Source organism: Bombus vosnesenskii, unplaced genomic scaffold (genome assembly GCF_011952255.1).
Source record: "Bombus vosnesenskii isolate JDL3184/JDL3185 unplaced genomic scaffold, Bvos_JDL3184-5_v1.1 scf7180000016272, whole genome shotgun sequence".
Classification (NCBI taxonomy): domain Eukaryota; kingdom Metazoa; phylum Arthropoda; class Insecta; order Hymenoptera; family Apidae; genus Bombus; species Bombus vosnesenskii.
In genome coordinates, this window is record NW_022884341.1 from 325,457 (window position 1) to 350,333 (window position 24,877).

The 24,877-nt window shown below is 41.1% G+C and overlaps 1 protein-coding gene across 1 annotated transcript in view; it reads right to left on the reverse strand.

Annotated features, from left to right (window-relative positions):
- The window catches only part of LOC117242261 (caveolin-3-like), a 61,275-nt gene extending 44,270 nt beyond the window's left edge, over positions 1–17,005 (reverse strand). Inside the window, exon 1 of the mRNA XM_033508793.1 lies at positions 16,478–17,005. The gene's annotated coding sequence lies outside the window, so the exon portion shown is untranslated. The remainder of the gene's footprint in view (positions 1–16,477) is intronic.
- Between the last annotated feature and the right edge of the window lie 7,872 nt (positions 17,006–24,877).

A 24,877-nucleotide genomic window follows, 5' to 3' on the forward strand; every position in this document is an offset into this window, starting at 1 on the left:
ACAAGCACGCTGTATGGAAATTTTGAAATACAGGCTCCCGATTACTTTAAAATAGGGATAGAGATATTTTGGTTAGAAGAGGATTGTGATCAATTGTAGTTGAAATTTAGTCATCGATATATCTTAAAATATTCTCTACTATCGTACAATGGTCGTCGATATAATGGAAAGATATATTTTCAAATATTATTGCTAAAAATAATAAATTGAAATTTCTATATACATAGTAACAATACTTGAAAATATATCTTTCTATGTATGTATATGTTCACAAATAACAAAGTAGTGTATAGGCTGTACCGTTTCTTTCTATTCATCGCGTATTAAATTGCTGCGAAGAACGTCCAGGAATTAAATTTTCTTCTTGATAATGAGTTTCAATCGATCTTTCTTCCTGCTTTGATTTTTATAGTCCGTAGTTTGTCTCGGAAAGATCTATTTAGATTCCTTCAGTTGAGATACAAAGCAAATTACTCGCGATCGATCTAACGTCAACCGACTAAAGTTTGTCAGATAGTAAAACGGTAGATTTGCTGCTCGAATTTACAGAGGAAGTCGAGTATCCATTAGCACGACGCAAACCGAAATTGCTTCTCAACCGTTGCGTTCGCAGTGCATATTACGATCGTGGAAGAAGCGATCCAAGACGTAATTTATTCTTCCTTTTCCTTGTAATTTGTTTTTCTGATCGTAAGTTAACTGTCTTTGCCATCCCGTTGGCATTCGAAACTTGGGAATCGACACTGGCATTGAGGAAAACTTCCGGAAAACAGTCACGTCCAAACAGATGTCCTCGTGCTGACTTCTCTTCGTCCATTTTAAATAGAAAAATCCAGTCCCAGGGAGCAGTCGTACGGAAATTCTATTGTTTCTTAATGTCGATTGATATTTGAATTATCAATAGATAACGAAGATTAAACAAATTTATTTGCCCCTAGGTGTAGAAACTATAATCGTTTCACCATTTCGCTCGATCATATATTTGCAACTTCCTAAAAGACATCCTAAAAATTATCGTAGACACTTTTATACCCGAGACAAACGTGCCATAAAGTTTTAAATGCTTAATTTAAAAAAAAAAAAAAAGAACTTTGTTTCAATTAGGAGGATACGGAAGCGTAGTTAGCGTCCGTGCCAATGTTTCTGGTTTCGTATCGCCGCTGTATACCGTATGTTATTTAAACGCGGTATTCAGACTTTTGTGCTCGAGCGGGAACATTGCGTTGGTTATATAACACACGTTAGATCGTGTCTAAGTGGTATCGGAAACTTAACCGTGTTTGTACTTCCATTAAGATGTCTGTTTGTCCTGTTCCGAAGATGGAGCGAGTTTTACTTTAGAAATGTAATTCAGAAATCTACAATCGCAAAAGCCAAAAACCAAAAAGAAAACATCGACAGAAAGAAAGTCGAACGAAACTGATCAATATAGACAACGATCCACGTTTCAACGTCAACGTGAACAATCACACGCTCCTGTATTATCTTATCGATACCAATTTCCATTCCACTGCCATTGTAACCGAGGCAGGATTTCAAAGACGGCTGAACGTGACCTTCCGAGCGGAGACCAAACGATCGCGGTAGCGCAGTGGCCAATGTCATTGACATTGACGAAATCTCGGGACCTGATGAACCTTTTAGAGCAGCCTGTACGTTACGTTGGGACCGTGGCTTGTCATGTAAGTGTTACATGTGCACTTTCTTCCAAGGAGAGCGAGCGAGGCGATTGGCAGCGGAGAGAAAGAAGGAGAGGACGATCGCGTGAAAGTTGCGGCTTGAGCAGGAGGATTATGGCGGTCGGCGCCTCCGCCGCGCCGGATCCAGGTAACAGCCACCTTCCTACGAGCAACTTCCTTCTCGCATTGAACTTGCGCCTCTGCTCTGTCAAGGAAAGATCCTGACCCGGAATGCGCACAGGAACCACCAAAACACGATTTCACAATCGTGACGTGTCGCTGAACTTTCGGACTCGGCCTGTTACGTTCGACGTGATACTTTCTTTCCGCTTTTTCTTCCTCCTCCTTCTTCCCCTGCCGCTTTTATCCATGCAACGTTGTTACGGTATTTAAGTCTCGATAGAACTTTTTAGTTGATGGTGAATGGCCTTTATAGGTTATTTAAGAGGAATTTGCTGTTTTTTTCATTCGAGACATTTTTACCTTAAATCGATCTACTTTGGGATTCTACGAGTCTAAAAAGATTTACGCTCTTTCTATAAACGAGGAAAAATTATCCTCTTGGACTACCTCTAATCTTTTAATTTTTTCTTCAAGAAGTTATAAGTCTAATTTCTAGGGTCTGGTTTCTGATTGCAAAATTACTCCACCAGGCGATGTTACGGCAGTAGGTGTTATCGAACTCGAACTAGGGAATCGAACGAATCGAGAACGTAGAGTAAAATCGTATAAAAGAGAAAAACGATCGTTTGAAAATTTCGCGTTTTCCACACTTGTGTATGTACGAGTGTGATCGCATGGTACGCCACTAATCGTTGTTCGTCGTGAACCGCTAGTTGGTTCAGTTACGAAACGAGATATACTGGGATTACGAAACGAGAGGTCGTAATATCGCGCGGCGATGTAGGCGATTCGATGCCGAGAGCTCTCCGCGCGTACCGTTAGATTTTCTCCGCGATCATTGTCACACTTCTCGAACGATACGCCCGTTAACCCTTCATGCTCTCCGTATCCGCTTAAAGCTCCTCGATCGTAATTCCACTTGTAACTTGGAAATTGTAATTTTTCAAATAACAAATAGCAATTTCACCGACGATGTTAATATTCTTTAGATTTATAGGAGTTCTGAAAAACGGAATATTTATTTATTTACGGTATATCTCACTCAGCTTCTATTCTTGATAGTTCGCGACGTTCTCCTAAGGAGTATAAACATAATAATCTTGAATTACGGAGATACCGAAGCAAGCGGGAAATTGTCAATTGCGAGAAAATTCTTCGAGAAAAAGTACATTAGTCGACAACCTAGAATTTCTACTTTTCCGTAGATGTTGTAAACTTCTGTGAGTCTCGCGTTAACAACAAATTATCGAGTTCTAGAATGGTAAAAACCAAAGAAAGTTTCGCACGGGCAAGTCAAGAGAACAGGTTCGGTTTGATCGGTTTTTCAACGATGTCGCCATCGACAGCAGCCAGAAACACGACAAATTTCACGGGGATCTGTCAATCCAGTTTGTATCGTGATGTTGAAGCATAGTCAAAGTACAACGGCCTCAACAGAACCTCTTACATAGCGTCGAATCTTTTCGCAGTTTCTTCTATTATTCTCGAACGAACGCGGGCCGTTCGCGATGGAAACATGCAAACAAACGAATGTGAGAACCTGCGCGATAACGACCGGGAAAGGAGGAAGCGTAAAATCGCGATCGATAAATAAACTATCCACTATGCTGCGAACTGTGGATCATAAATTACGCGCGCTATGACAATGTTTGAATTATTTTTAAATCTTCATAACCACGTATTCCGGCTGACTGACTTTTCCAATTTCTGGGATTTCAAATTTCTAAGTTTTCGGATTTCCATATTCTGAAATTTTCGAATTTCCAATTCGAATTTTTCAATTTTCGAGAGCCGATTTTTTAAATTATCCAATTCTTCGATAATCTGAAATTTTGCTTCCTAAACCTTTCAAGCTTGAAATTCGCAAATTTCCAAATTATCGAATTTTATGTAAACTAACGATTATACAATATCGCGGTTCGATTCACTCGCGTTGAACCTAAAATTTATCAACTGAAGATTCTGCTTTCGGTAACGTTCTAACGACCGTCTATTTTCGACGTATTTGGAAACGTTGAATTCGGAGCAAAAGGAGGAGAGAAGAAAAAGTAGAGAAGTAATCTTATGTTCGGTCTTTTTACGAAAGATGCAGCATCGTGGAACGAAGTGTTGGAATAACTCGTAGTCGAGGCTAGTCAGTGAAGCGTCGCATCCCTAGCTAAATACGCCTCGCATGGCCGCCGAGGGAGGCAACTTTCACGTACTTATACAGTAATGGCAGCGCGTTAAATGTAATGCATCGAGCCTGGTCTTACCTCACTCCATCATTTCCAGCGGACTTTCCTTCGCGTCGCTTACTTATTACCTTTCTAACTGCCACGCCGGTTGAATTTCTTCGCGGAAGTTTGACCGTGACGAGGTTAAGATCCCCTCGACGCTTTTTCCGCCGAGAAACTACCTACAAGTCGATTCAAAATCTTTTACGATAGAAGGTACCTCGGTATTGATGATACAAATGAAAATTTGTTCAGCACATGTGAGTTTGACTAATTACCAACTGGGCGTGAATAAACAACCAGTAAAAGACGATAGACGATATTACATGCGTAAATAAGTGAAAAAATATGCGTAAATAAGCAATAAAATTCTTCTCTTTAAGGTACACACGTACTTCATCAATTGTCAAGTTGTCTCATTTCCTCAGAAACGAGAAGCGTTCTATGAAAAATTTTGTTCCATATCTTTTTCCATTAATTTTCACACGTAAAGCAACTTGCTGTCGATTATTCCGAAATTAAACAAGTTCAAGCACAGCTTGACAAATTTTCAGACTCGACTTTCTCGGAAACGAAACCTTAAATAAACAAATTTTATTCTATATCTTCGACTTGCCTTTTTATGTAGAATCACTCCCGCCTTGCTTGTACCATCAAAATCGAGACACCCTACATGCATGTTCTTTAATAAGCTGAAATGATAAATATAAAATTCTAATGGGTTCATCTCTTCTTCTAATAATCTAAGTAGATTATGTATCGCATTTCCTGTTGAACCAGCAGGTATTCTAATACTTACGGGAGCGGCAGTGTATTCCATGGAAATGATTAAAGTAATTTTTCTGTCGTTGAATCGCTTTGTGTATAAAAGAATTGCTGCGATCCGGTGCCTTTGTACACGAACACGTTTTCTGTCGCGGCATATCGTATCACGAAGTCTGCAGAAATAAGAATGTTGCTCGTGGAATATAGAACTTCTTCCATTACCTACGTGTCGTTTCAAAGAAGAAACCATTGACAGTCAATCGTTTACACTTTACACGGAAATTTAAATTAGAAAACCTAATATGGTGCCGCGATGATCTTTCAATTTTCAAAGCTTCGAAGATAGACCAAACATTCTCCGGAACTTTTTCCGCTGGTGAAATTGATTAACATAAATTCTTTCGACCGATACGTGTCTCACCGAAAACGGTCTCGCCTGGCATCTAACGACCGTTGGTAAACATAACAGTACCGCAACCGCTTAATTCGGCACCTCATAGGGATGGGGAACACCGTTAGTCGACAAGAGGCCTTAACGATTTCGTTAAATCTATCTTTTTGAAATGTCCTTCCTAATACGTCCTAAACTAATCCAGCCACTTAGCAAATACCAAAATCGAGAAAAAAAGATCTTTTGCCTTATCGTTGAAACGACCATTACGTTTGAACTTTTGAATTCTATTTTTGTTACTTTATGTACGCATGATATGATATACCTAATGCAATTAATAAAGACAATTTTATTACACAATTTGTTTCACAAATCCAAAGGTGTTAGATTTAAAACCTTAAGTATACAATTTTGTACGAGTGCCCCGTATGTAGATCGAATTCATCGTTCCTACAAAATAAATATTTTCTGGCACCGATATTCAATATCAACGAATCGTTGACAGTTCAAAATGTAAAATTGATATTTACGACGAAATGTTTGGAGATACAGCGATTTGTTCGGTGGTCCTTTAATTCGCGATGAGTAGCAGGGTCGAGGCCACGAAAGACAAGAATAACAGCGGTACGTCTAATTGGGCTTCGCGTGCGACGGGCAAGGTAGTGACCTTGATCTATCTCGTAACGTTACGTCGCGTCACAAGGAACCGTACGGAACCCGTTTTCGGGCCTGTCCCGTTACGTCCGCCGACAAGGAACCAGGTGTTTCGCGTAACAACCGACCACGTGGTGGGAGGCAAACGAAATCGTTCATTGGTAAGTCGCGTTCTGGGAATTGGGCCGCTTCGTGAACAACGCCAGGTTCAACATCCAACTTACAACTTTACGTTCCGATCATTTAACGAGCTATTCTTACCCCTTTACGGAAATTTGATCGTTTCTACTCGAAATCGACTTCTAAATCTTTGTTTCTCGTTTATTAAATTATACGAAGATCACAAGGGAAAAGTATTACGATAAATTCGTTTTTGTCGACTTCCCGATTTTTAGGTTAGGCTAAAAAAGAAAAGTAGCACTTTACTGACATATGAAAAATAGGAGATTCGAAGATACGAGCCTAATCACACATGACCTAGGAAATCAATCTAAGGTCAAATTCCTACCCCAAATGCGTCAATCTCGCCCTTGGTGAAACCATCTGTCTGAACACCCTGACCAAGCATGCTGACGATGATGATCACGGATGTCCTTGCCGCGGTTTTCCGTTCCGTGGTGGTGAAACGGCGCGGAACCCGTTTCGAGGCAGTCCCGTTACATCTATCGTGGAGGAACCAACAGCAAGAGAGGCGCAGGGTACCGCGAGAGGATGAACGAATGAACGAACGGCGCGCAACGAATGGTAGGATGAGGTGGAGTTGGAGAGAAAAGGGGGTTAGTGGGAGGGGGAGGAACGTCGCGGAGCCAGTTTTCGAACGGTCCGGAGAAAGTGGTGGCTATACATTTACTGACCTACATTACCCTGGTTTCGTCCCCACCCCGAGCGACACCCACCCGTGAGCGTGCCGCCAGCGCACAAATTGTCCCGTTACACACCGGCCGCACGTACACGTCATCGGCGTGACCCACAAAATGACACCCCGCTGCACGTCCCGATCCTCTCGCCCGCAAGTTATACCCGCCCGACCACTGTCTTTTATTCCAAAATTATGTCACGCGACCACGCCGAAACCAAAGAGGATCCGCCGATCCGACCATCGGAGATTCCGCAACGGAGACGAACATTTCAATGAAATTGGAAAGGTAGAGGTGTATTTTGAAGCGAGAAATTTTGGTCACGTTGTGAAAGTTAGTTTATCTTGATTTAAAATAACGCGTGTATTAGATGGTGTCAGGAACGAAGTACAGACATCGAGAGATATTTACGTGCCCGTACCTAACACGCAGCTCTAACAAACATGGTCACAACAGGCTCAACCAACCCACTGCAGTCATGCTGTGCATGTCCAGAACTACTTGTCAGCAACGAAGTACAGTAAGACTACGCTTGTCTGAGGTTTTTATCAAAATTTTGGATTTTCACTGTATTAGAAGTCGTGTGGCTACGAGCAGGAGCTGTTACGGCGTCGGAGAAAATGTGGATGAATCTAATGCGAAATGAGGAAGTCGCGAAAAACGTAACCATAGACCTCGTGATTTTGATTAATAAATTCGACGCAACTCAAGCGATAAAATCGCGCGATAAAGCGAATCCAAAGAAGTTTGCCAATGTAATCGCAACAACTTTACGTAATTCCTAACAGAATCGAGCGAACAAGGTGTGCTCGTTATAATTAGAAGCGGAAATCTCTGAGACAGAAAGAATCGCAGAAAAACCGGGATCGCAGAGCCAAGTCACTCTCGTTTTTTCCTCGCGGGCCACCGCGCCAAGATTGATTTTAATAACTATGCGACGCCGTTATCTGCTTCGGTATCGTGATGGCGATACAGCTAGGGAGCCTTGGCATTATTTTCTCGCTTCGCGGTAGGCGCGTTACTTAATCGAGTTATGAAACTCGCGCGTCGTACATTATCGACTAAACGGCAGATTAGAGCGGCGAAACGGAGAAACGAGCGATCGAAATACGGACAGAACCGTCTCTGCTCTGCCCTACTCTCTTCCTATGGCATTTGCAGCGAATGTCGTCAATCGCAATCGTTGCTCGATTCCTTATGTAGCCTTTGCAACAAACTTTAGTTTACGTCGTTCTCGAGAGTTGGTATCGTTCGAAGATCATAGAAAAGAGCATGATGTGGTAAAATAGCGTTATTCGAGTCATCCATACGTCATTCGAGTCATAAAATTCAACGTCAAATTGCACGCAGAATAATCAAAGTAAGATTATTGGCCGAAGAGATTTTCTAATCCATAGTTTCTTCATAATTTCATAGTTGTATTAATTTTAACCTCATGCATTATCAATATCGTAATCTTATTCCGTATCAAATCGTTTGACATATTCAACACCGAAAATGACAAACGTGATAACGATCGTGAGATAAATAAACTTACTGATCGATGGACTCATCCTGTATCACAATTGTGATCCAAACACAAACCCCAGGAGAATCGCACGACATAATCTCTCCTTTTGTTCTCCCGTGTCAACTGTGTAGGAGCGTATTTTCTTTCTTCCACCGCGAGGAAGCCACCTTTCGATTATCGTCAGCGTCGTCCTCGATGATGTAACGGTTCTGCACATTCGCCCTTGACCACTTTTTTTCCTCATATCTCGACTCCCGTTGCACCGGATACGACATACTTTCTCGCTTCTCTCTCTTTCTCTCTCTCTCTCTCTCTTTGTCTCGCTCCGTCCATCCTTTGGTTCTTCCTTTTTTTATTTTAGATGCAAATAACTCCTTTATCGCCTCTTCGAGCGTTCATGATTGGGAGAAAAAACGCCTCGCGGCGTGAAATGGGACGGTTTAACCCTTTGGCTTAACATACCTATCGCGCTGGCTACGTCGCAAAGGATCGAGAGAGAGACTTTATTAGGTCGGGACGGGGAAAGTCTTTTCGGTTCTCATCCATCCGACTTCTAATTTATTTATCGGTACACCGTACAGCGATGCTTAATTGACCGAACGGGCAGCCGTCATTTCGTTCCACTGCTCCGTGATCGAAGCGTCCCCGTCGTTCGCATTAAACTACGTTTACCGATGCTCTAACCGGGGTCCCTTTGCACAATCATTTTTATTCTAAGGGAAAGGAATTATGACCTAACATCGTTCTAAAGTTTTCGAGTTCTGTAGAAGTTCTTCGCTTCACAGCGCTTCGTTACAGTGCTAATGAAACTTCAAAATGTTTCCTATAACATGCATAATATATTCGTAAAAAGCATTGACATACGCAGACGATATTGTGTTGGTGGCGGATAGAGAAGAAGAGCTAAAGGAGATGTTGAGGAGACTCAAAAAAATTCTTGAAGGAAGCCGATTTGGAGCTGAGCACGGAAAAGACTAAAATAGTAGCCTTTGAAAAAAGAAGGGACAAAAGGAGGCAAAGAAAATGGAAGAGGGGAGAGCAAGAATTAAAAGAGGTGGACGAGATAAGAGACCTAGGGTATATACTGCAGGAAAACGGAAGTGATGAGAAGCACATACAAGATAGGAAAAAGAGAGCGACAATTGCAATGAAGGAAACATGGAGCGTGGGAGAAAGAATATTCAAACAGGACTACAAAAGGAGAATGAAGATGTTTGGAGCACTGGTAGAGAGCGTGGCGCTGTTTGGAGCAGAGGTATGGGGATGGAACATGGAAGAAAGACTGGACAGAGTTCAAAGGAGATATGTGAAATGGATACTAGGCTTAGATATGACAACACCAAACTACATACTGGTAGAGGAATGTAAATTAATAGAAATGAAAGAAAAAGCACTAAAAAGAGCAGCGAGGTACGAAGAGAAAGCCCTAGAATCAAAGAAGGAATTAGTAAAGGAGTGCATAAAGGAAAGAGAGAGAGAGAGAGAATGGGGAAATAGTCAGGAAGGGAAAAAAGCAAAAAAGGGAAAGAAGAGACTAGAAGAGGTAAGAAAAGGAGGGACGCAGATAGAAACAAGAGAGGAGCAAGAAAGGATGACAGCAGACCAAATTATAGAAGAAAGAAGAAAGAGAGAAACAGAAGAGAGTGGGGAAAGGATAAGGGAATCCAAGTACAACATACACTACAGAAACATAGCCAAAGAGAAATTACCAAAATACTTAGAAGGGAGGATGAAGTGGAAGAGCAAAAGAATACTAGCAAGATTCAGATGCGGAAACGAGACTGGAAAGAAGAGGGGGAAAAAATGCAGACTATGCAGAAGGAAAGAAGAAGACCTAAGACACGTAATAGAAGAATGTGAAATAACGGGAGGACCAAAAGACATAGGAAAAACGCTGAACGAGACTGGAGAAGGTTTAGCAGAACTGAAAGCAATAATAGAGAAGAGAAGGCCGACGACAAGGAGGAGGCACAACAAGGAGGCTAAGGACCAAAGTGGCAGTAGTTTTTAGTCATTAGTTGATAATTTATAGTTCCTAATGCTTAGTTTTTAGAGGTAGAATAAGCAAGGTAATGCAATAGAATTGGATGTAAAACCGAAAGTTCGTCCAAAGCCGAAAGACACGGACTAAACAATAATAATAATATATTCGTAAAAAGTTTCTGCAAGCGTCTAAATACTTATGTCAGGTATACATACATCCGATGGATAAAGAAAATATCCTTCCTTCAGTTTTAATAGTTGCTGGAAAAACGAATAAAACGATAAGCGTAAAGATAAAAATCCATCTTTGACGCGATTAAACTCAAAGTTGGAAAAAAACAATGCAATCTAAACTCATTTAAGGAAACTTTCTAAATGACCGTGACACGATGGATCCCGGTAAAATCCCATCGATTTAATATTCTTCGACCACGAAAGAAAACGCGAAACCAGATGCGGAACAAAATACGATTCGTAACAGAGGTACGAGTTCGAGAATAAACCAGGAGCAGTTTCCGTTTCTTCGGGCAGTGTCGATTCCACGAGTGTGTCCGTTCCTGTTTCTTTTCTTCCGCCACGATGGGACATTGAACCACGACATCCGATTCGAGGTCGAGAAGAGAGTCGGGGGCTCGGGTAAAGTTAGAAGTTCTTGGCTACTCTCCCTGCCTTACCGCGTCGCGACGCGGTATCGGATCGCCACTTTCTCCTGCGGTGAACGCAAACACCTCCGTCCAATCGATCAGCCGTCTTCTTCCTTTTTCGATCTTTCCTTCTTTCCTTTCTCCTTAATTCGTATAATTGATCATTCACTCAGTCAATTGACAATTCGTACAATTAATTCGTTTATACATATTTTAAGAATTTGAATTGAACATCGTTTAAAATTCTTAGAAACGTCGTCCGTTTAGTTTCACAGTCGATGAAGTTACAATTTCATTTTCTGTCGGGAGATTCTCTTATAATCTCAAAAAATATATCGACCTTTTTATAGTCACAAATACGAAACACCGCATTTCATGAGAAACGGCAATGCATTGGTGCCACGGTAATTCTAAGCCTACCATTTGTTATTCAACTTGATTTTAATGTTAAATATCATAATATCTGACAAAATTCGTATTTAGAGTTTCAGGCACGTTCCAAAAGAGACCGCCCAACAATTCCAATTCGTAAAACGATACCTTCCCTAGCGAGAAGTATCTATACTCTTTTTCAATTTAAAACTCGATCACGCTTCAATTTCTCTGCGACAGACATTCTATAGCAAAGTCCCAGGGGTCCCCGAGTCGAAATCATTGAGACTAAATCTCAGAGACGACGATAACAATCACGACGCTAATTGGGCCGCATTTTCCATCAGTCGCGAGAAACGAAGCGAGCCAGAAAGTCGAAACGAGGGAAAAGTGTATATCCCCCGCGAAAACGAACAGACGACAACTGGATTTCCTCGCGAGATTTCAGCCTCTGCTTTCACTCACGCCGTGTCTTAATTATAGAAACCACGATGGAATGGAATCGAGTGTCGATCACGCAGATTCAGGGTAATACGTTCTGTTCCCAAAGTGTTTCGCTGCCAGGGACCGAGGCTCCGCTCTTATCGAACGTCCTAAGATTGTCGAATCTGGGTCACAGTGGTTTGTTTCGTGCCCCACATCGTTTTTATCTTCTCGTGTCGATGACATAATCGAGGCTACGGCCGAACGGGTCAATGGGTGCTGATAAGCGCACGATTTATGGGTGATAAGAAGGAAAATAGGAAAAACGCGAAGATGATTCACAAAAAGCTATTTTCTAGATATTTTTCTCTATATTTCTTCTGATGGCGAAAGATATTTACCAACGTGAAAATAGCGCAAGAAATTGCAGGGTATTTCAAAATGGAGAAAGTTTCTTTAATTTATTCTACGACGACGATAAAGAAAATACAAAAATTCTGTTCAAATACCTTCGTTCACAGCTGTATCGCCTATCTTTGTCTATCATGGTATGTTGTTCATCGGAACTTTTGGGTTTAACACGTGCCCAATTGTTTTTCCATGATTCAACACTTCCCCATCTAGGTCACATTCTAAATTTTCCTTTTCGTACATTGCACTAGATACGCGTCGATATTTGGAAAACGAAGCTACCGGTAAATCCCAAAATTGGTCCTGAAATAGAAACAAAGGAGGCGATGCATCGAAATGACGAAGAAACGACCAAGCGACTGATCCACTTTGTCGTTCGAATAGTCAGAAGAATTCGATATTAGTCACTTTAAAGGTGGAAGTGGAATGATCACGACCTGGAAATCTTGCAGTTTATGTCGCGAGCTTCATTCTTCTTTCCTAAAATTAGAATACATCGACGATGGTTGATCGCTACTCGAACTTCCTTCTGTGGATTCATCTCAAACAAGAAAACTACGAAAAAAGGCCATGCTGCAGGAAAAACACGTGACTCTCGCGTTGACAAATATCCAACTTTCAGTCATTTGATGCTAACTTAAAATTATATCTGATTTCATGTCGCGAGACGATTCGAGCACGTTCCTGTTGGTGGCGAACGTATTGTTTGCCAGCCGAATTATTTCGTGTTGTATCTCGATTACGATATTACGAAACAGCCATTATGTAACGGGGCGTTGATTAGGTGATAAGTGGAACGGAATGCGACAAGTTTACGAACTGGTATAAAATAAAGAAGACAAGAAGAAAAAACCACAAGGAAGGAATAAAGACAAATAAGTGGGGACCGATATAAAGATTCTACTTTCGAGTGGATCTTGAAAATTGTTATTTTTTCACGCTGGATAGCATCTATCGATCGAGATTAGATGTTACATACGCTAACAATAGCACGATAATGGGTTCGAAGTACGAGATCGTTAACGTACTTTGATTTCCATGAGAATAATTATAATAGAATCATTCGAGAAGTACGTGATCTGAACAATCTCAGCTAAAACAATGGCGAGGATGACGTTTCTCTCCCGAGAGACAATTTTGGACGGCAGCTGATCCACGGGATGTCCGTCTTAATTCAACGTGATAAAATATCCCTTAATCATTAGAGGCTGAATGACAGGTCACATCTTGCGAATTTGGTTCAGTAATATCGTTCCGTAATGATATCTTCGCAATGTTACTTATAAACGTAACAATCAATTTACCGTTCATTTATCATAAAACTTGTCGACTCCTATGAGGAGATATCCATTAACACCTTGACTGCCACGTTGGAGCGCTTGAACCTTTTACGATTGTAAAAATTCTATGAAAATTGACAGTTAGGGCATTTTGAATATAACCGATAAATAGAGAATATACTTTGAAATAAAAAATGCCCCACTGAACAATTAAGCAGTTTTATTAGAACATCAATGAACAAAAGAATTTTTTTTTTTTTTATTTATTTGTTGAAATTACAATCAATTCTCGCGTTGAGAATTTTCAGTAATTTTTCTGGCGTGGCGCAGTGACATGGCTGTTTATTTACAATAAGTTAATACTTATTATTGATAGGTATAATTTATAAGTGTTATAAGTAAGTGCATATGCTTTATTTGGATAATTAAATGAATCTGACGTTTAGGTCTAGCGGGTAGTGCCTCTTCAGCCTGCGAATCTGGTCCGTCGTATCGAGTAGTCCAGTGATTAGGGGGTTTCGGTGTTTGTTGATTCTTTTGTTGTATCTGTCGCTATATTTTGCTATTTCCTCTTTGACGGTGGGTATCTTGAGGTCGCGGTGTATTGTTTCATTGGTTACATACCAAGGTGCGTCAATTAGGGATCTTAGCGTTTTCGATTGAAAGCGTTGGAGTATTTCAATGTTGGAGTTACTTGCTGTTCCCCATAGTTGGATTCCGTAGGTCCAGACAGGTTTTATTACGGTCTTGTAGAGGGTAATTTTATTCTGTATATTTAGTTTGGAGCGTCGGCCCGTGAGCCAATAGAGTTTTTTTAGTTTGTCCTTTAGTTGCTTCCTTTTATCTGAGATGTGTGTCTTCCACGTTAGTCTCCTGTCCAGGGTCATGCCCAGGTATCGGACTGTGTCCCTGCTAGGAACTGTTGCATTGTTGATGGTGACCTGGGGGCAGGTTTGTTTTCGGAGCGTGAAGGTTACATGTGAGGATTTCTTTTCGTTGACTTTGAAGCCCCATTTGTGAAACCACTTTTCCATGGAGTCGAGACTTCGCTGGAGAGTGGATGAGGCTATTACCGGGTCAGCGTGGGAAGCTAATAGCGCTGTGTCGTCTGCAAATGTCGCTATTGTTATGTCATTTGATATAGGTAGGTCGGCAGTGTAGATGGAGTACAGTAGGGGTCCGAGGACACTACCTTGGGGTATGCCGGCTTCTATTGGGAATGTTGCGGAAGTGGCGTCTAGGTATTTAACCATGAATTGCCTATTGGTTAGGTAAGATTTTAGGATGGAGTAGTAGGGGTGGGGTAGGATCTTTTTAAGTTTGTATAGTAGCCCTTCATGCCATACTTTATCGAATGCCTGTTGGATGTCTAGGAAGACCGCTGAGCAATATTTTTTCTTTTCGAGTGTTTGGCTGATCGTATGAGTTAGGCGGTGGATTTGCTCTACTGTAGAATGATGTTTTCGGAAGCCGAATTGGTGATCTGGGAGTGTTTTCAAGTTCTCTAGGATTGGAAGGAGTCGGTTCGTGAGCATCTTCTCGAATAGTTTGGACAGGGTAGGTAAAAGACTGATTGGGCGAATGAACAAAAGAATGAGAACAAATCTTGCATCTAACGATGCACTGTGTTTGCATCTATATCTTTGAGGGGTAATCTACGAATATTAAATATTATAAACACAGCTTAGAAAATATTCGTAAATGCTGCTTTATAATCATATAATTGAAGTTAGAAGTGTGCACATACCTTACTATTACATATCGAACGAGCAAATGCCGTTCACTAATATCTTCTACACGTGCCAACAATGTATTCTGGACGTTTTTCTTACGACGAAACAACGAATGCGAATTGTTTGTTGAAATAAACGAAGTCTTGTTATAGTATGTCGCTATCAACTGTTACCAAGACGCCACGGTGGTCACCCGTGACCATCAATAAGATAAACGGTCCATTGGAATGTTATCTTACATCACCAATTTATTATTTTGCCATTATATGCTTTGAATAATAAAAATACTGCCGTATGTAATAACGCCCATTGCCAAATACATGCTGACAGTTTATCAATTTTTAATTCGTACAATTGTAGCGTATTCGTATAACTTCTAATTAATGTATTTCTTGTCCTCGCAAGAGAAGGATATTTTAAAAAGTCGAATAGATACTCCGCTTATCGATATATCGCTCCAACGTCGAACGTCAATTTTGGAGACTTTTCGAGTGTCTCGATAAATTAAAAGAAAGTGATCGATCGAAAACTCGATTTTTGTCACGACAATTCTGAACACGAGACTTCTGTTACGCAATATTTGTCCCTCTTGAAATATTAATCGTAAAATCTCTCTAGTAATTATACTTCAGCGAAAGATCGTTTAAGGTTCTATTTATTGCGATTAAAAATACTCTGATAAAATCTTGAACTGGTAAGAAGCACATAATTCAAACTGTTTTCGATACAGCAACAGGTTAAATCGAATTAAAACTCCAAGAGGCTCCCTTATCGATGCAATCACACGCGTAGCTCGTTCAATTAGTCGGTCATCAAAAGTTTGATCGAACGTTACGACCGATTCACCGACGAATAGCTGGCCGATGATTGCGTCGATCGCAAAATCCGCGGCAACTAGCTGCTCTGCTCGTTACGCTCCGTTAGAAAGCATCGTGGAACACTCATCGTGGCCTCGTTGCCTGTCACGACCAAGACCAACGATCGAACAGATCAAGATTTCCGAGCAATTGATTGGAAAACTAATCGATATCGCGTATTTGAGCTTCTCAATCTTGACTCGAGCTTGATTTTATTGGGTTTCTCGTAATTGTTCTTTTAACATCGGATAATGTTAGCAATGAATTGAATTGGTAATTGAACGTAGAATATGTAAAATATCCTTCAAAATTTTGAATAATCAGAAACTATTTTGTGCATAGATTTAATGTATCGTGTAACAACTATTCTTTATGGAAAAACTTACATATACAATGAGTTTACATATACAACGATACGATGAATCTATTTAAAGATATTTATTATATCTATTTAGAAAATTTGCGACGATACAATGAATCTATTTAAAGATATTTATAGACCGATTTTCCATGTATTTGATAGATCGACAACAACTTCTGTAGCAACAAACTACCGTAACAAACCTCTATGCAACCTACCGTCACCAGTTGAAAAGTAAGAAACTCGCTTCCCTTCGTTACATCACGCCAAACCCGAATCTTCGTCACGCTCTCGTCGATCCGCTTGCTTTCTTCCCGCTTTCCCTCGAGAGTAACGTCCAATGACTGAAATCGAGGGTCATGGAAGGTTCGAGACAGTTCGTGTTACGCGTCACCGTTACAAAAGTATTCGATGCCCTGTTTGGACGATCGAAATTTGTTGGGCAACGATGCCGTGGCGACACGTAACGCTCAGCGCTCAGCCGGGTAACGAGGATAATATCCAACGAGGCTCGAAATACAGGCCACGATTAGAAAGGCCCCCGGTTTGACGCTGGAGCACAACATTATAGCCCGGTTCGATGGTGTTTTCGCGCGGCAGTCTAGTTTCAGGCCAAAGTAGGCCTCGTCGCTGCCTACTATCGTGCCACTTGACCCCGATACACCGCCGTGCCACTTCTCTTTCACCGGCATATCCTTCGTCCTTTCCCCTCCCTTCTGCTCGCACCTCACGATCCTCAGTCTTCTACCTATACACGTATAACTTTGCGATAGGAAACTCGTACAAAACCGTATACATTTTGGATCTTTAACTTTTTAATTTATCGTATTTAATTCCTTGTGTTATCTATCTCTCCTACTTTTTCTTTCTTGCCGTTATTATGAGAAACGAGTGCGTGCATGTAGTATGTGAGAGCAAAAATTATTCAATGTAGCGAAAATAAATGATCTTTATACATAGATCGTAATATAAATGGAAGACTGGCATGCAACCATTTGCTTAGTATAAGTGGCCTTTTCTTCTCTTTTCTTTTCTTGTTAACGGTATTTTTTAAGAGTTCAATCTGAACTATAGACGTGCCTCCCTCGAATATGAATTAAATAAGGAAATAATTATTACAATAAAGGATCTTTACCTGTTTTGGTTAATTGTATATAACCAATACTTCCTAAAACTCATGAATTGCTAAGATTAAAATTCTATATTTTCCTCCCCTTCATGTTACCAACCAAGTTTCATTCCATTCATCGATCACCGACGTAATTCAGAAACACGGTCCTTTGTTTTGCGAAGAAAACGTGCCCTTGTAAATGTACGTTGTATAGAGCGGATGGAAGATACAGAGGAATTTTCAGGGAAAGAAAGAAATCGCGTGGGTGAGCCAGATGCTGTCCAGCTGGAGCGACGATACGATTCCCAAGATCGGTGTACGCCTTTTATGTACTCGGCGAAGTAGCAAGATGTACCGATTCGGGGGACAATACCCGGTGTGAAACCTAGGCGGGTTCGTTAGCCGTAGTTGGTGCACCTTGTGCGATCCGTATATGGTTTTCGTCGATAGGATAAGATCGATCGAGAAGAGAAAACGCATGGTGCGTGAAACGACGAAGTATCGTGGTACTGAAGTTTCGATATTTTCTGAAGTTTCGTCTGCGTGTATTTTGTTTCCGATAAATCGTTAACAATACGCTTTAAGTAGGATACAAATATCTAAAAGCCAAGAGACGGTTAGAGTACATTGCAGTTCAATTATATTACAATATTTTCATGAACTTGCATCGATGTGCTTAAAACTTGACCGTGAGTGGTGTAACAAATCTTATTTCTTCCAAACCTTTTGAAGCAATACAAAATAGTTCTGGTACTCAAGGACATCGTGTTTAATTACACAAATAGAAAGTTTCATCGTATGTACATCGTATATGGTTAGGTCAGTATTTTTGTTGTCTATATAAAAATTCGTTAAATTAAAGAGAAAGAAAAGAAGATCGAAGGAATATCGAAAGCGTGGATCTGACGAAATTCTGTTTCAAATCCTATGTGCTCGATCAAAGACCCTGGAGCCAGTTGCGTAACAAGAAGGTAGCAATGGAACATCGACGATCGGAAAATCAATGAACGGAAAGTTCAGAGGGAACGGGCGAACGCCGCGGCTGGCCCTGAACTTGAATTCGGCACACAGCCGGGTTGAAAACCACTCGGGTAATAGGGTTCAACGTCTTCGAAAGTTTTTCGAGAGTGTCCCACGGCCAACTCTCTCGAAATGCCACGGCTCGGCCGTACGCATCATCCGGCGCGGCGTTACACGCGACGACGTGCGTGAATTACGCGTCGTCGATCAGGATTTCGAAATCAGAGTTCATTGCCATCGTTCCCTACACGTGCCTTCTATTTACACGTGTTATACTCGTCTGTTCGATCGAGATCGTTCGCGATATAGAAATTGAGCTGGAAGAATGAAAAGTACGATACGTACGACGATGTCGAAGTGTCTTGAGTTTAGGGGTTGATGTTTGGATGCTGACTCGACAGCATTTCTTTGATATTTAGGAATAATTAAAATTGAAATTAATTGAAATTAGTCAATTAACCGGGTCGACCTTTAAACAGAAACTTAATATAAATATTCAGATACTTTTTATCTAATTTTACCAAATTTCCCGCAATTTTGTCACTTGTATCGGTTTTCTCCTGAATCCTTCGTACATTCTCGAATACATAATGTTAATGATGTGTATACCTCTGTAATATGTAGCAAATGTTCTTTAGCGAAAATATTGACCATTTAACTGTTAGCCGATCTCAGGTCTATATATAGAAATGCAAAGAAGATCGATAACATTTTGAAACAAATCGTTTGAATTATATATAGAGTCGTAAACGTGTAACGATTAGGATCTCCGTAAATATCGACTCCCGATTAAAATTGTTACTGTTTTCTGTAGTTTGTATAAACGTTTCCAAGGTGAAACGCCTCTTCAAACCTTGCTTTATCGTGACATCTTTCCCTAATCTTTCAAATTGTAAGATACTTTTCATTTCAAATGAAAAATGCTCGGGCTTGTTTCAATCTACACTCTTTAATTTACATTGTCATTTAGTTTTAATAAATTTCCAAATATTCTCAAATATTGTTGATAAAACTTTAAAATTCTCCACGCTCAATTTCAACGTAGCAAACAATCAGTTCAGAAAAGTCGTGAAAATAACCGCCTATTCCCGTATCGAACTCTCTTTCCTCCGACTAAACGCTGTAACGACGTGACTGGAAGTAACAAGAACTCGAGGAAACTAAATCGTTCGCAGGAACGATCGAACAACCGAGATCCATCAGATTCCGTTTAATGGAACTCGAATAATGGAACTGGAGTTACGGTCTCATCGATGGACCGACGCGACGCGACGAGAGTCTCGCTCTCTCTCTCCTCTGCTGGAAGAGGAGAGGCCCTCTCAGGGACCCGGTTTACTCCACTTTCTCCGCGGAGTACGCGATGCTTTTCACATTCTTCTTGCGCGCGGGCGCACAAGCGCGATCGGATATGACGTGAAAATCCCGCGCGGCGGTTTCACGTTCGAGATCAAAACTTTCTCTCCGGGGAAGTGTTGTGCCGCGCTGGTGCATGCGCCGATAGAACGGGCCAAAAGTGGGTCGTTGCAGTGAAAACGTCTCTCCCGGTGATCGATTATCGAGCGACGTTTCTGATACCTCGTCAGTTTGCTTCTTTCCCTTTTTTCCCTTTCTTATCGAATGGTTCGATTTATCGTATTTGGGACAACAATCGCGTTCACGGTCACAAACGAAAATGTACATCGCCCTTGTGATGTTCAGAAAAGCGTTATAGACATTTTGTCAAGTGTAACATCGACGAACACTTTTAAAATCGAACTTTTTGCCGGATTTTAAGAAACGCCTCTGCTTTATAGATCGTTATTAATAGAAATGCATTTTTCTAACATTTATTTTTATTTTATTACTTTATGAGTTTCATCTTTTACAGAACGTTATATCTATCGAATTATCTCCTTGAATTTCCACTCAACTCCTTATTGCTCTCATTCGATACATTTTTCGACCAATCAGTCGTGAAAGCGAGCTTCTAGTAATCGATTGATCGATTGGTATCGCCTAGAACTCGATTCCAAGACGGCCGTAACAGCATCTGTGATTTGATTACCTTGGACCCTGTTTACAGCACTGATCTTCTTAGCGGATCTCTAGAATCTTCTCGCTTGTAAAAACTGTTTACCGATATATCATGTGTGTCATGGTGAGTAAGTACCAAAATAAAGGATTTGTCGTCATCGATAATGATTACCGATAATTGACAAAATTGTAACCATGTATAATAGTTATTAACTGTTGAGGTTATTTGATATGTAAACAAAGAAAACTCGTGGATAAATTGTAAGGTAGAAAATATATTTAAATAGAAGTGTAATTATAAGTAAGAATACAATTTGAGCTGGTCCAGATCCGCACGCTAGCTGTAACTACGCAATAACTGAAAACCCCGAAGCCAACGTCGTCCGTCTACTGTTTATGGTGTGTCCTCGTCGCAGTCTTTTGTCTACACGCTGTCGATGGCTTCAGTGCTTGAGAGTACTAAAAAAGACCAGATGTAGAGTTTTCTTAGAAGTGGAGACCACTTCGACATTAACAACTAGAATACTTAAAGTTTAATATTTTTTAATTGTCCAATTTGTTGGAAAATTTCAAGATTTAGCGATTACAGTCTTCCACTTAACCAAATATTGATCTTTCTTCAATGACAATTTCCGTCAAAATTCTAATGGTATTCTTGATCCTTCGTTCAGATGCCGCTGTATCTAACCGTGATTGGTCTATACTAACGCGAATCGACTAACCGGACTTCAACAACGATTCATCGTAGGATCTGTCGTTCCAGAGGCAAGATAATTGCCACGATTCATCGAAGGAGGACAAGTCGTGCAAAAATCGTTCACCGGAGAAATGGAAAAAAGACTTTCTCCGCGATGCGATGGTAACTCTCGTTCCGCGCCTACGAGTATAACCGTCGCTCGGGTAATACTCGAGGCGAATTAGTGGCGCGATGAAAGTGCGCAGCGGATACGTATAATCATTTAGGTAATCGCTGTGAGACAATCTCCGCTGTGAGGAGAAAATCATCGGTGCCGACCGCTCTGCCACGGCCAAGGAAAATTGCGCTTTCGACTCTCCAACACTGCCGCTCTCCTGCATCTACAACACACGGGGAGAAGGGAGATGAGAATCGCTACTTTCGTGACGGGAAGCCGGTTTATCATTTCGTTTCTCTCCCCGTGAAGATTTCTAATCTCTCGGATCACATCGTGGTTGCTTTCTGCTACGGAAAAAACGCCATTATCGCGTAACGATTTCCAAAATTAGCTTCCGTTTCCGAAAAGGATAGCAAACGAAGAATTTTCGGAACTTTGAATTGTATGGCATAAAGTTAATGGAAATGAAAATTTTCAAAAATCTCTGTAACTCTACGTGAAGGGAGAAAAACAGCAACGTGGGCATCACTCGCTCAAAGCCTAGTACACTCGTTGATAAAACTTTCTAGACTGTAAAAGTCAAATCGAAAGGTGTATTATAATACATACATATATATGTATAAACTCGATATATGATTTCAGAGAGTCGGATAACGCGTAAGGTCAGATTTACTTCTTTTTATTTGTTGTTTATTTTCTTTTAATAGATCAGTTAAGTAGACAAAATATGAATAGCGCAAGAACGAATAAGTCTGTACCGTACATAAGCAACAATATGTACAAATAGAAAGACCACCGATTCGGCTGATGAGAGAAAGAGGAACGTGCAAACCCGGTTAATTTCACGTGGATATCGAGACATGACAATGTGCTCGATCAAATTAAAACGGTAACGACAGACAGCGTTCGCTCGTAATTTGTCCCTTAAAGTGAAACGTGTCGCGGCGACTCGATTCTCTAGAAAAGGACTCGGATTAACCGGTCTGCCCCGTTGTAAAAGCTCTTTCACTCGTTTGTACGAGTTACGCGACGCTCACGGTCTACAACTTGCAGTAACTTGGCGAGTAATTCTCGGGTAACCGACGCCGGTAAGCGATGAAAGTGCAGCGAACGTATAACCACTTGGGTAATCGCGCCGGAGGAGATAGTCAAAGTGAGAAGCCGTCGGACATCCGACGCGTTCCGTCGAATCAGGACCAGTTGGTGAACGTTCGACTGGCGATCCGTTGGCTGGTCGCCAGCGAAACACCGCGCCGATTAGAAACGGTGTCGTACGACGAATAAAGAAACACCAAGGGAGAAAGGTGCTCCTTCCAGTTGGCCGCGGATGAAATTCGAAAGATAGTACGAATCGTAGAGTAGAGAGAAATTTGTTCTTCTATCGTCAAATAGAAGGATGATTGTTCTGATTCTGGGTGAAAAATCGATGCACAGGCCTACGAATTTCAGCTGGAAAGAGTTCCGAGGACAGAGCGTTCAGTGTCCCCACTACTTCCCCTTGAAACGCGTAACAAACAGCACGCGATGCACTTTCGTGAAACTTTCAGCTTTCCATCGGCCGCGATACAAGCGGAATGGAAAAAGAAACCGCGTCTCCCACGTTGCTGTCTCGGTCCCTCCGGCCTGCCCCCTATTCACCACGGGAAATTAACGCGTCTCCCTAACGAGGCCGCGCCTAATCGCCCCTTGGCCGTTCATTGTTCGTTTCAAGAACAAGACCAGTGAAAATCGCTGGAAAGTCGACGCCTGTTTCCCTTGCTCCGCCGCCTTGGCGATCGGATCCGCGATCCATCGACCTTGCCTTCTAAGTTTCTACCGCGTTTCTCTCGTTCGTCGAAACGTTTAATCGCATGAATTTTACTATTAAAAACATGGCGATAATATAATTTACCATTTGTCATAATATACAGGTATGTCACTGCTTGCATTGACGTTAGAAAAATTAATTATCTAATTTAGTTAAAGTAAAGTAGTGTTTAAGATAAAAAGTTATTATCCAACAACTGATAATTTAATAATTTAGAAATTAAAGAATCCGAAGATAGAGAAAACTTGTCAATTACGAAATGAAGGCGCGTGACACTTGCTGATAGTTTCTCAATGATATGATCGTGAGCAAGTTAAAATACAAGATTAAAGAGAAAAATCAACAATTATACGTCATGGAGATATAAAGGTATTGTTAAATATCAGCTTATCGCGACTAGATATGACAAGATTGCAACTATCCATTGTATATATTGTCCTTCTAAATGATTTTTACATGAATCCTTAGTCATCAAAGACCTTGGCCTTGTTGTTTCCTTCTTCCGCATCGTCCGCTCCCTTCAAATTTGTATGTAATTAATCCCTATAATTAATCCTGCGACGTTAAAAGTCGATATATGGATATTGCTCGAATAATCGGTTCGATTCAAAAACAAAGTAAACTCTCGACGATCGTAGCTGCTCCATTGATTTCGAAACCCTACGGACCCTTTCGGGCAGACTTGACGCTACGTGTGTCGGAAACGATCGGCCGCGACGGCTAAGAGAAAGAGAAAGGTGAAGTGCACGCAGGCTGCACCGGCATGCGCGTCCGGAGAAGAAAGTGCAACAACGATGACGCGTGGCTCCCTTCTCGTTTGGTCAGCGATGGGAGCGATTTTCTCGCGAATCTCCTCGATCAAGTCGAAAGCGAACTTCGCATCCTTATCTCATACGAATCGCAATATCTTAGCGTTAAGATCAAATCACCGGTATCGTCTTGTGGCCGGTATAGAGTTAACGATCCAGCTGTAATGAACAACACAAAATAGCCAACCTTCGAGCCATCCGTAGACCTAAGGCATCGAGAAACTCTCGTCTATGCCCCGAATCGTCGCTAATTGTATCCCAGAACAGCACCATTACCGATGTCTAATGTCTGCCGTCTCAAGTCCATTCGACGATAACGATCAACAAAGAGTCGATCTCGAGACACAAAACCATCGGAATTGATCCCATCGCTAGCTGGAGATTCCCGCCTTCGATTCTTCGAGCATATACCTTCACGTGCCACCTCCTATTCACTGTCCCCTCCTTCTGTCGCCGGTTGCTTGCTCCTCAGTTCCTCAGGCAGGAAACACCGACAGAGAAACCAGAACCTACCTCAAGATGCTTGCACGACCTGAATCGCCGCGTCCGATAGTCTTATGACGAAGCACTTTGCCTACGGAAAATACATATGCGTCCTGACGCCGAGATTTACGCAATCGGCCTGTTCGACGATGTAAATTCGTCATAGGCGAAGAGGATGTCGATAATTGTTAATTGTGGAGGGAGGTGTGTGAGTATGAAAGAACGAGACAGAATCGATAATCGACGGAGATGATGTATCTTGAGATATTTTGGGGGATTAATTGGAGATGTGGAAAATTTTAAAAGAGTAGGAGTATCTGAGAAATCTAAATTCAAATTCAAGGTTTAGTATAAAATAATCGATTCTATGTAAGGAATGGAATAAAATACAATGCCGAGACCGGCAAGGACGTGGAAGGATTAATAAAATATGTCTAATACAAGCGATAGAAATCATATCAATTATTTGTAAGAGATGATACAAAAAGAATAAAATTGATTTTATTGAAACTGATATATAC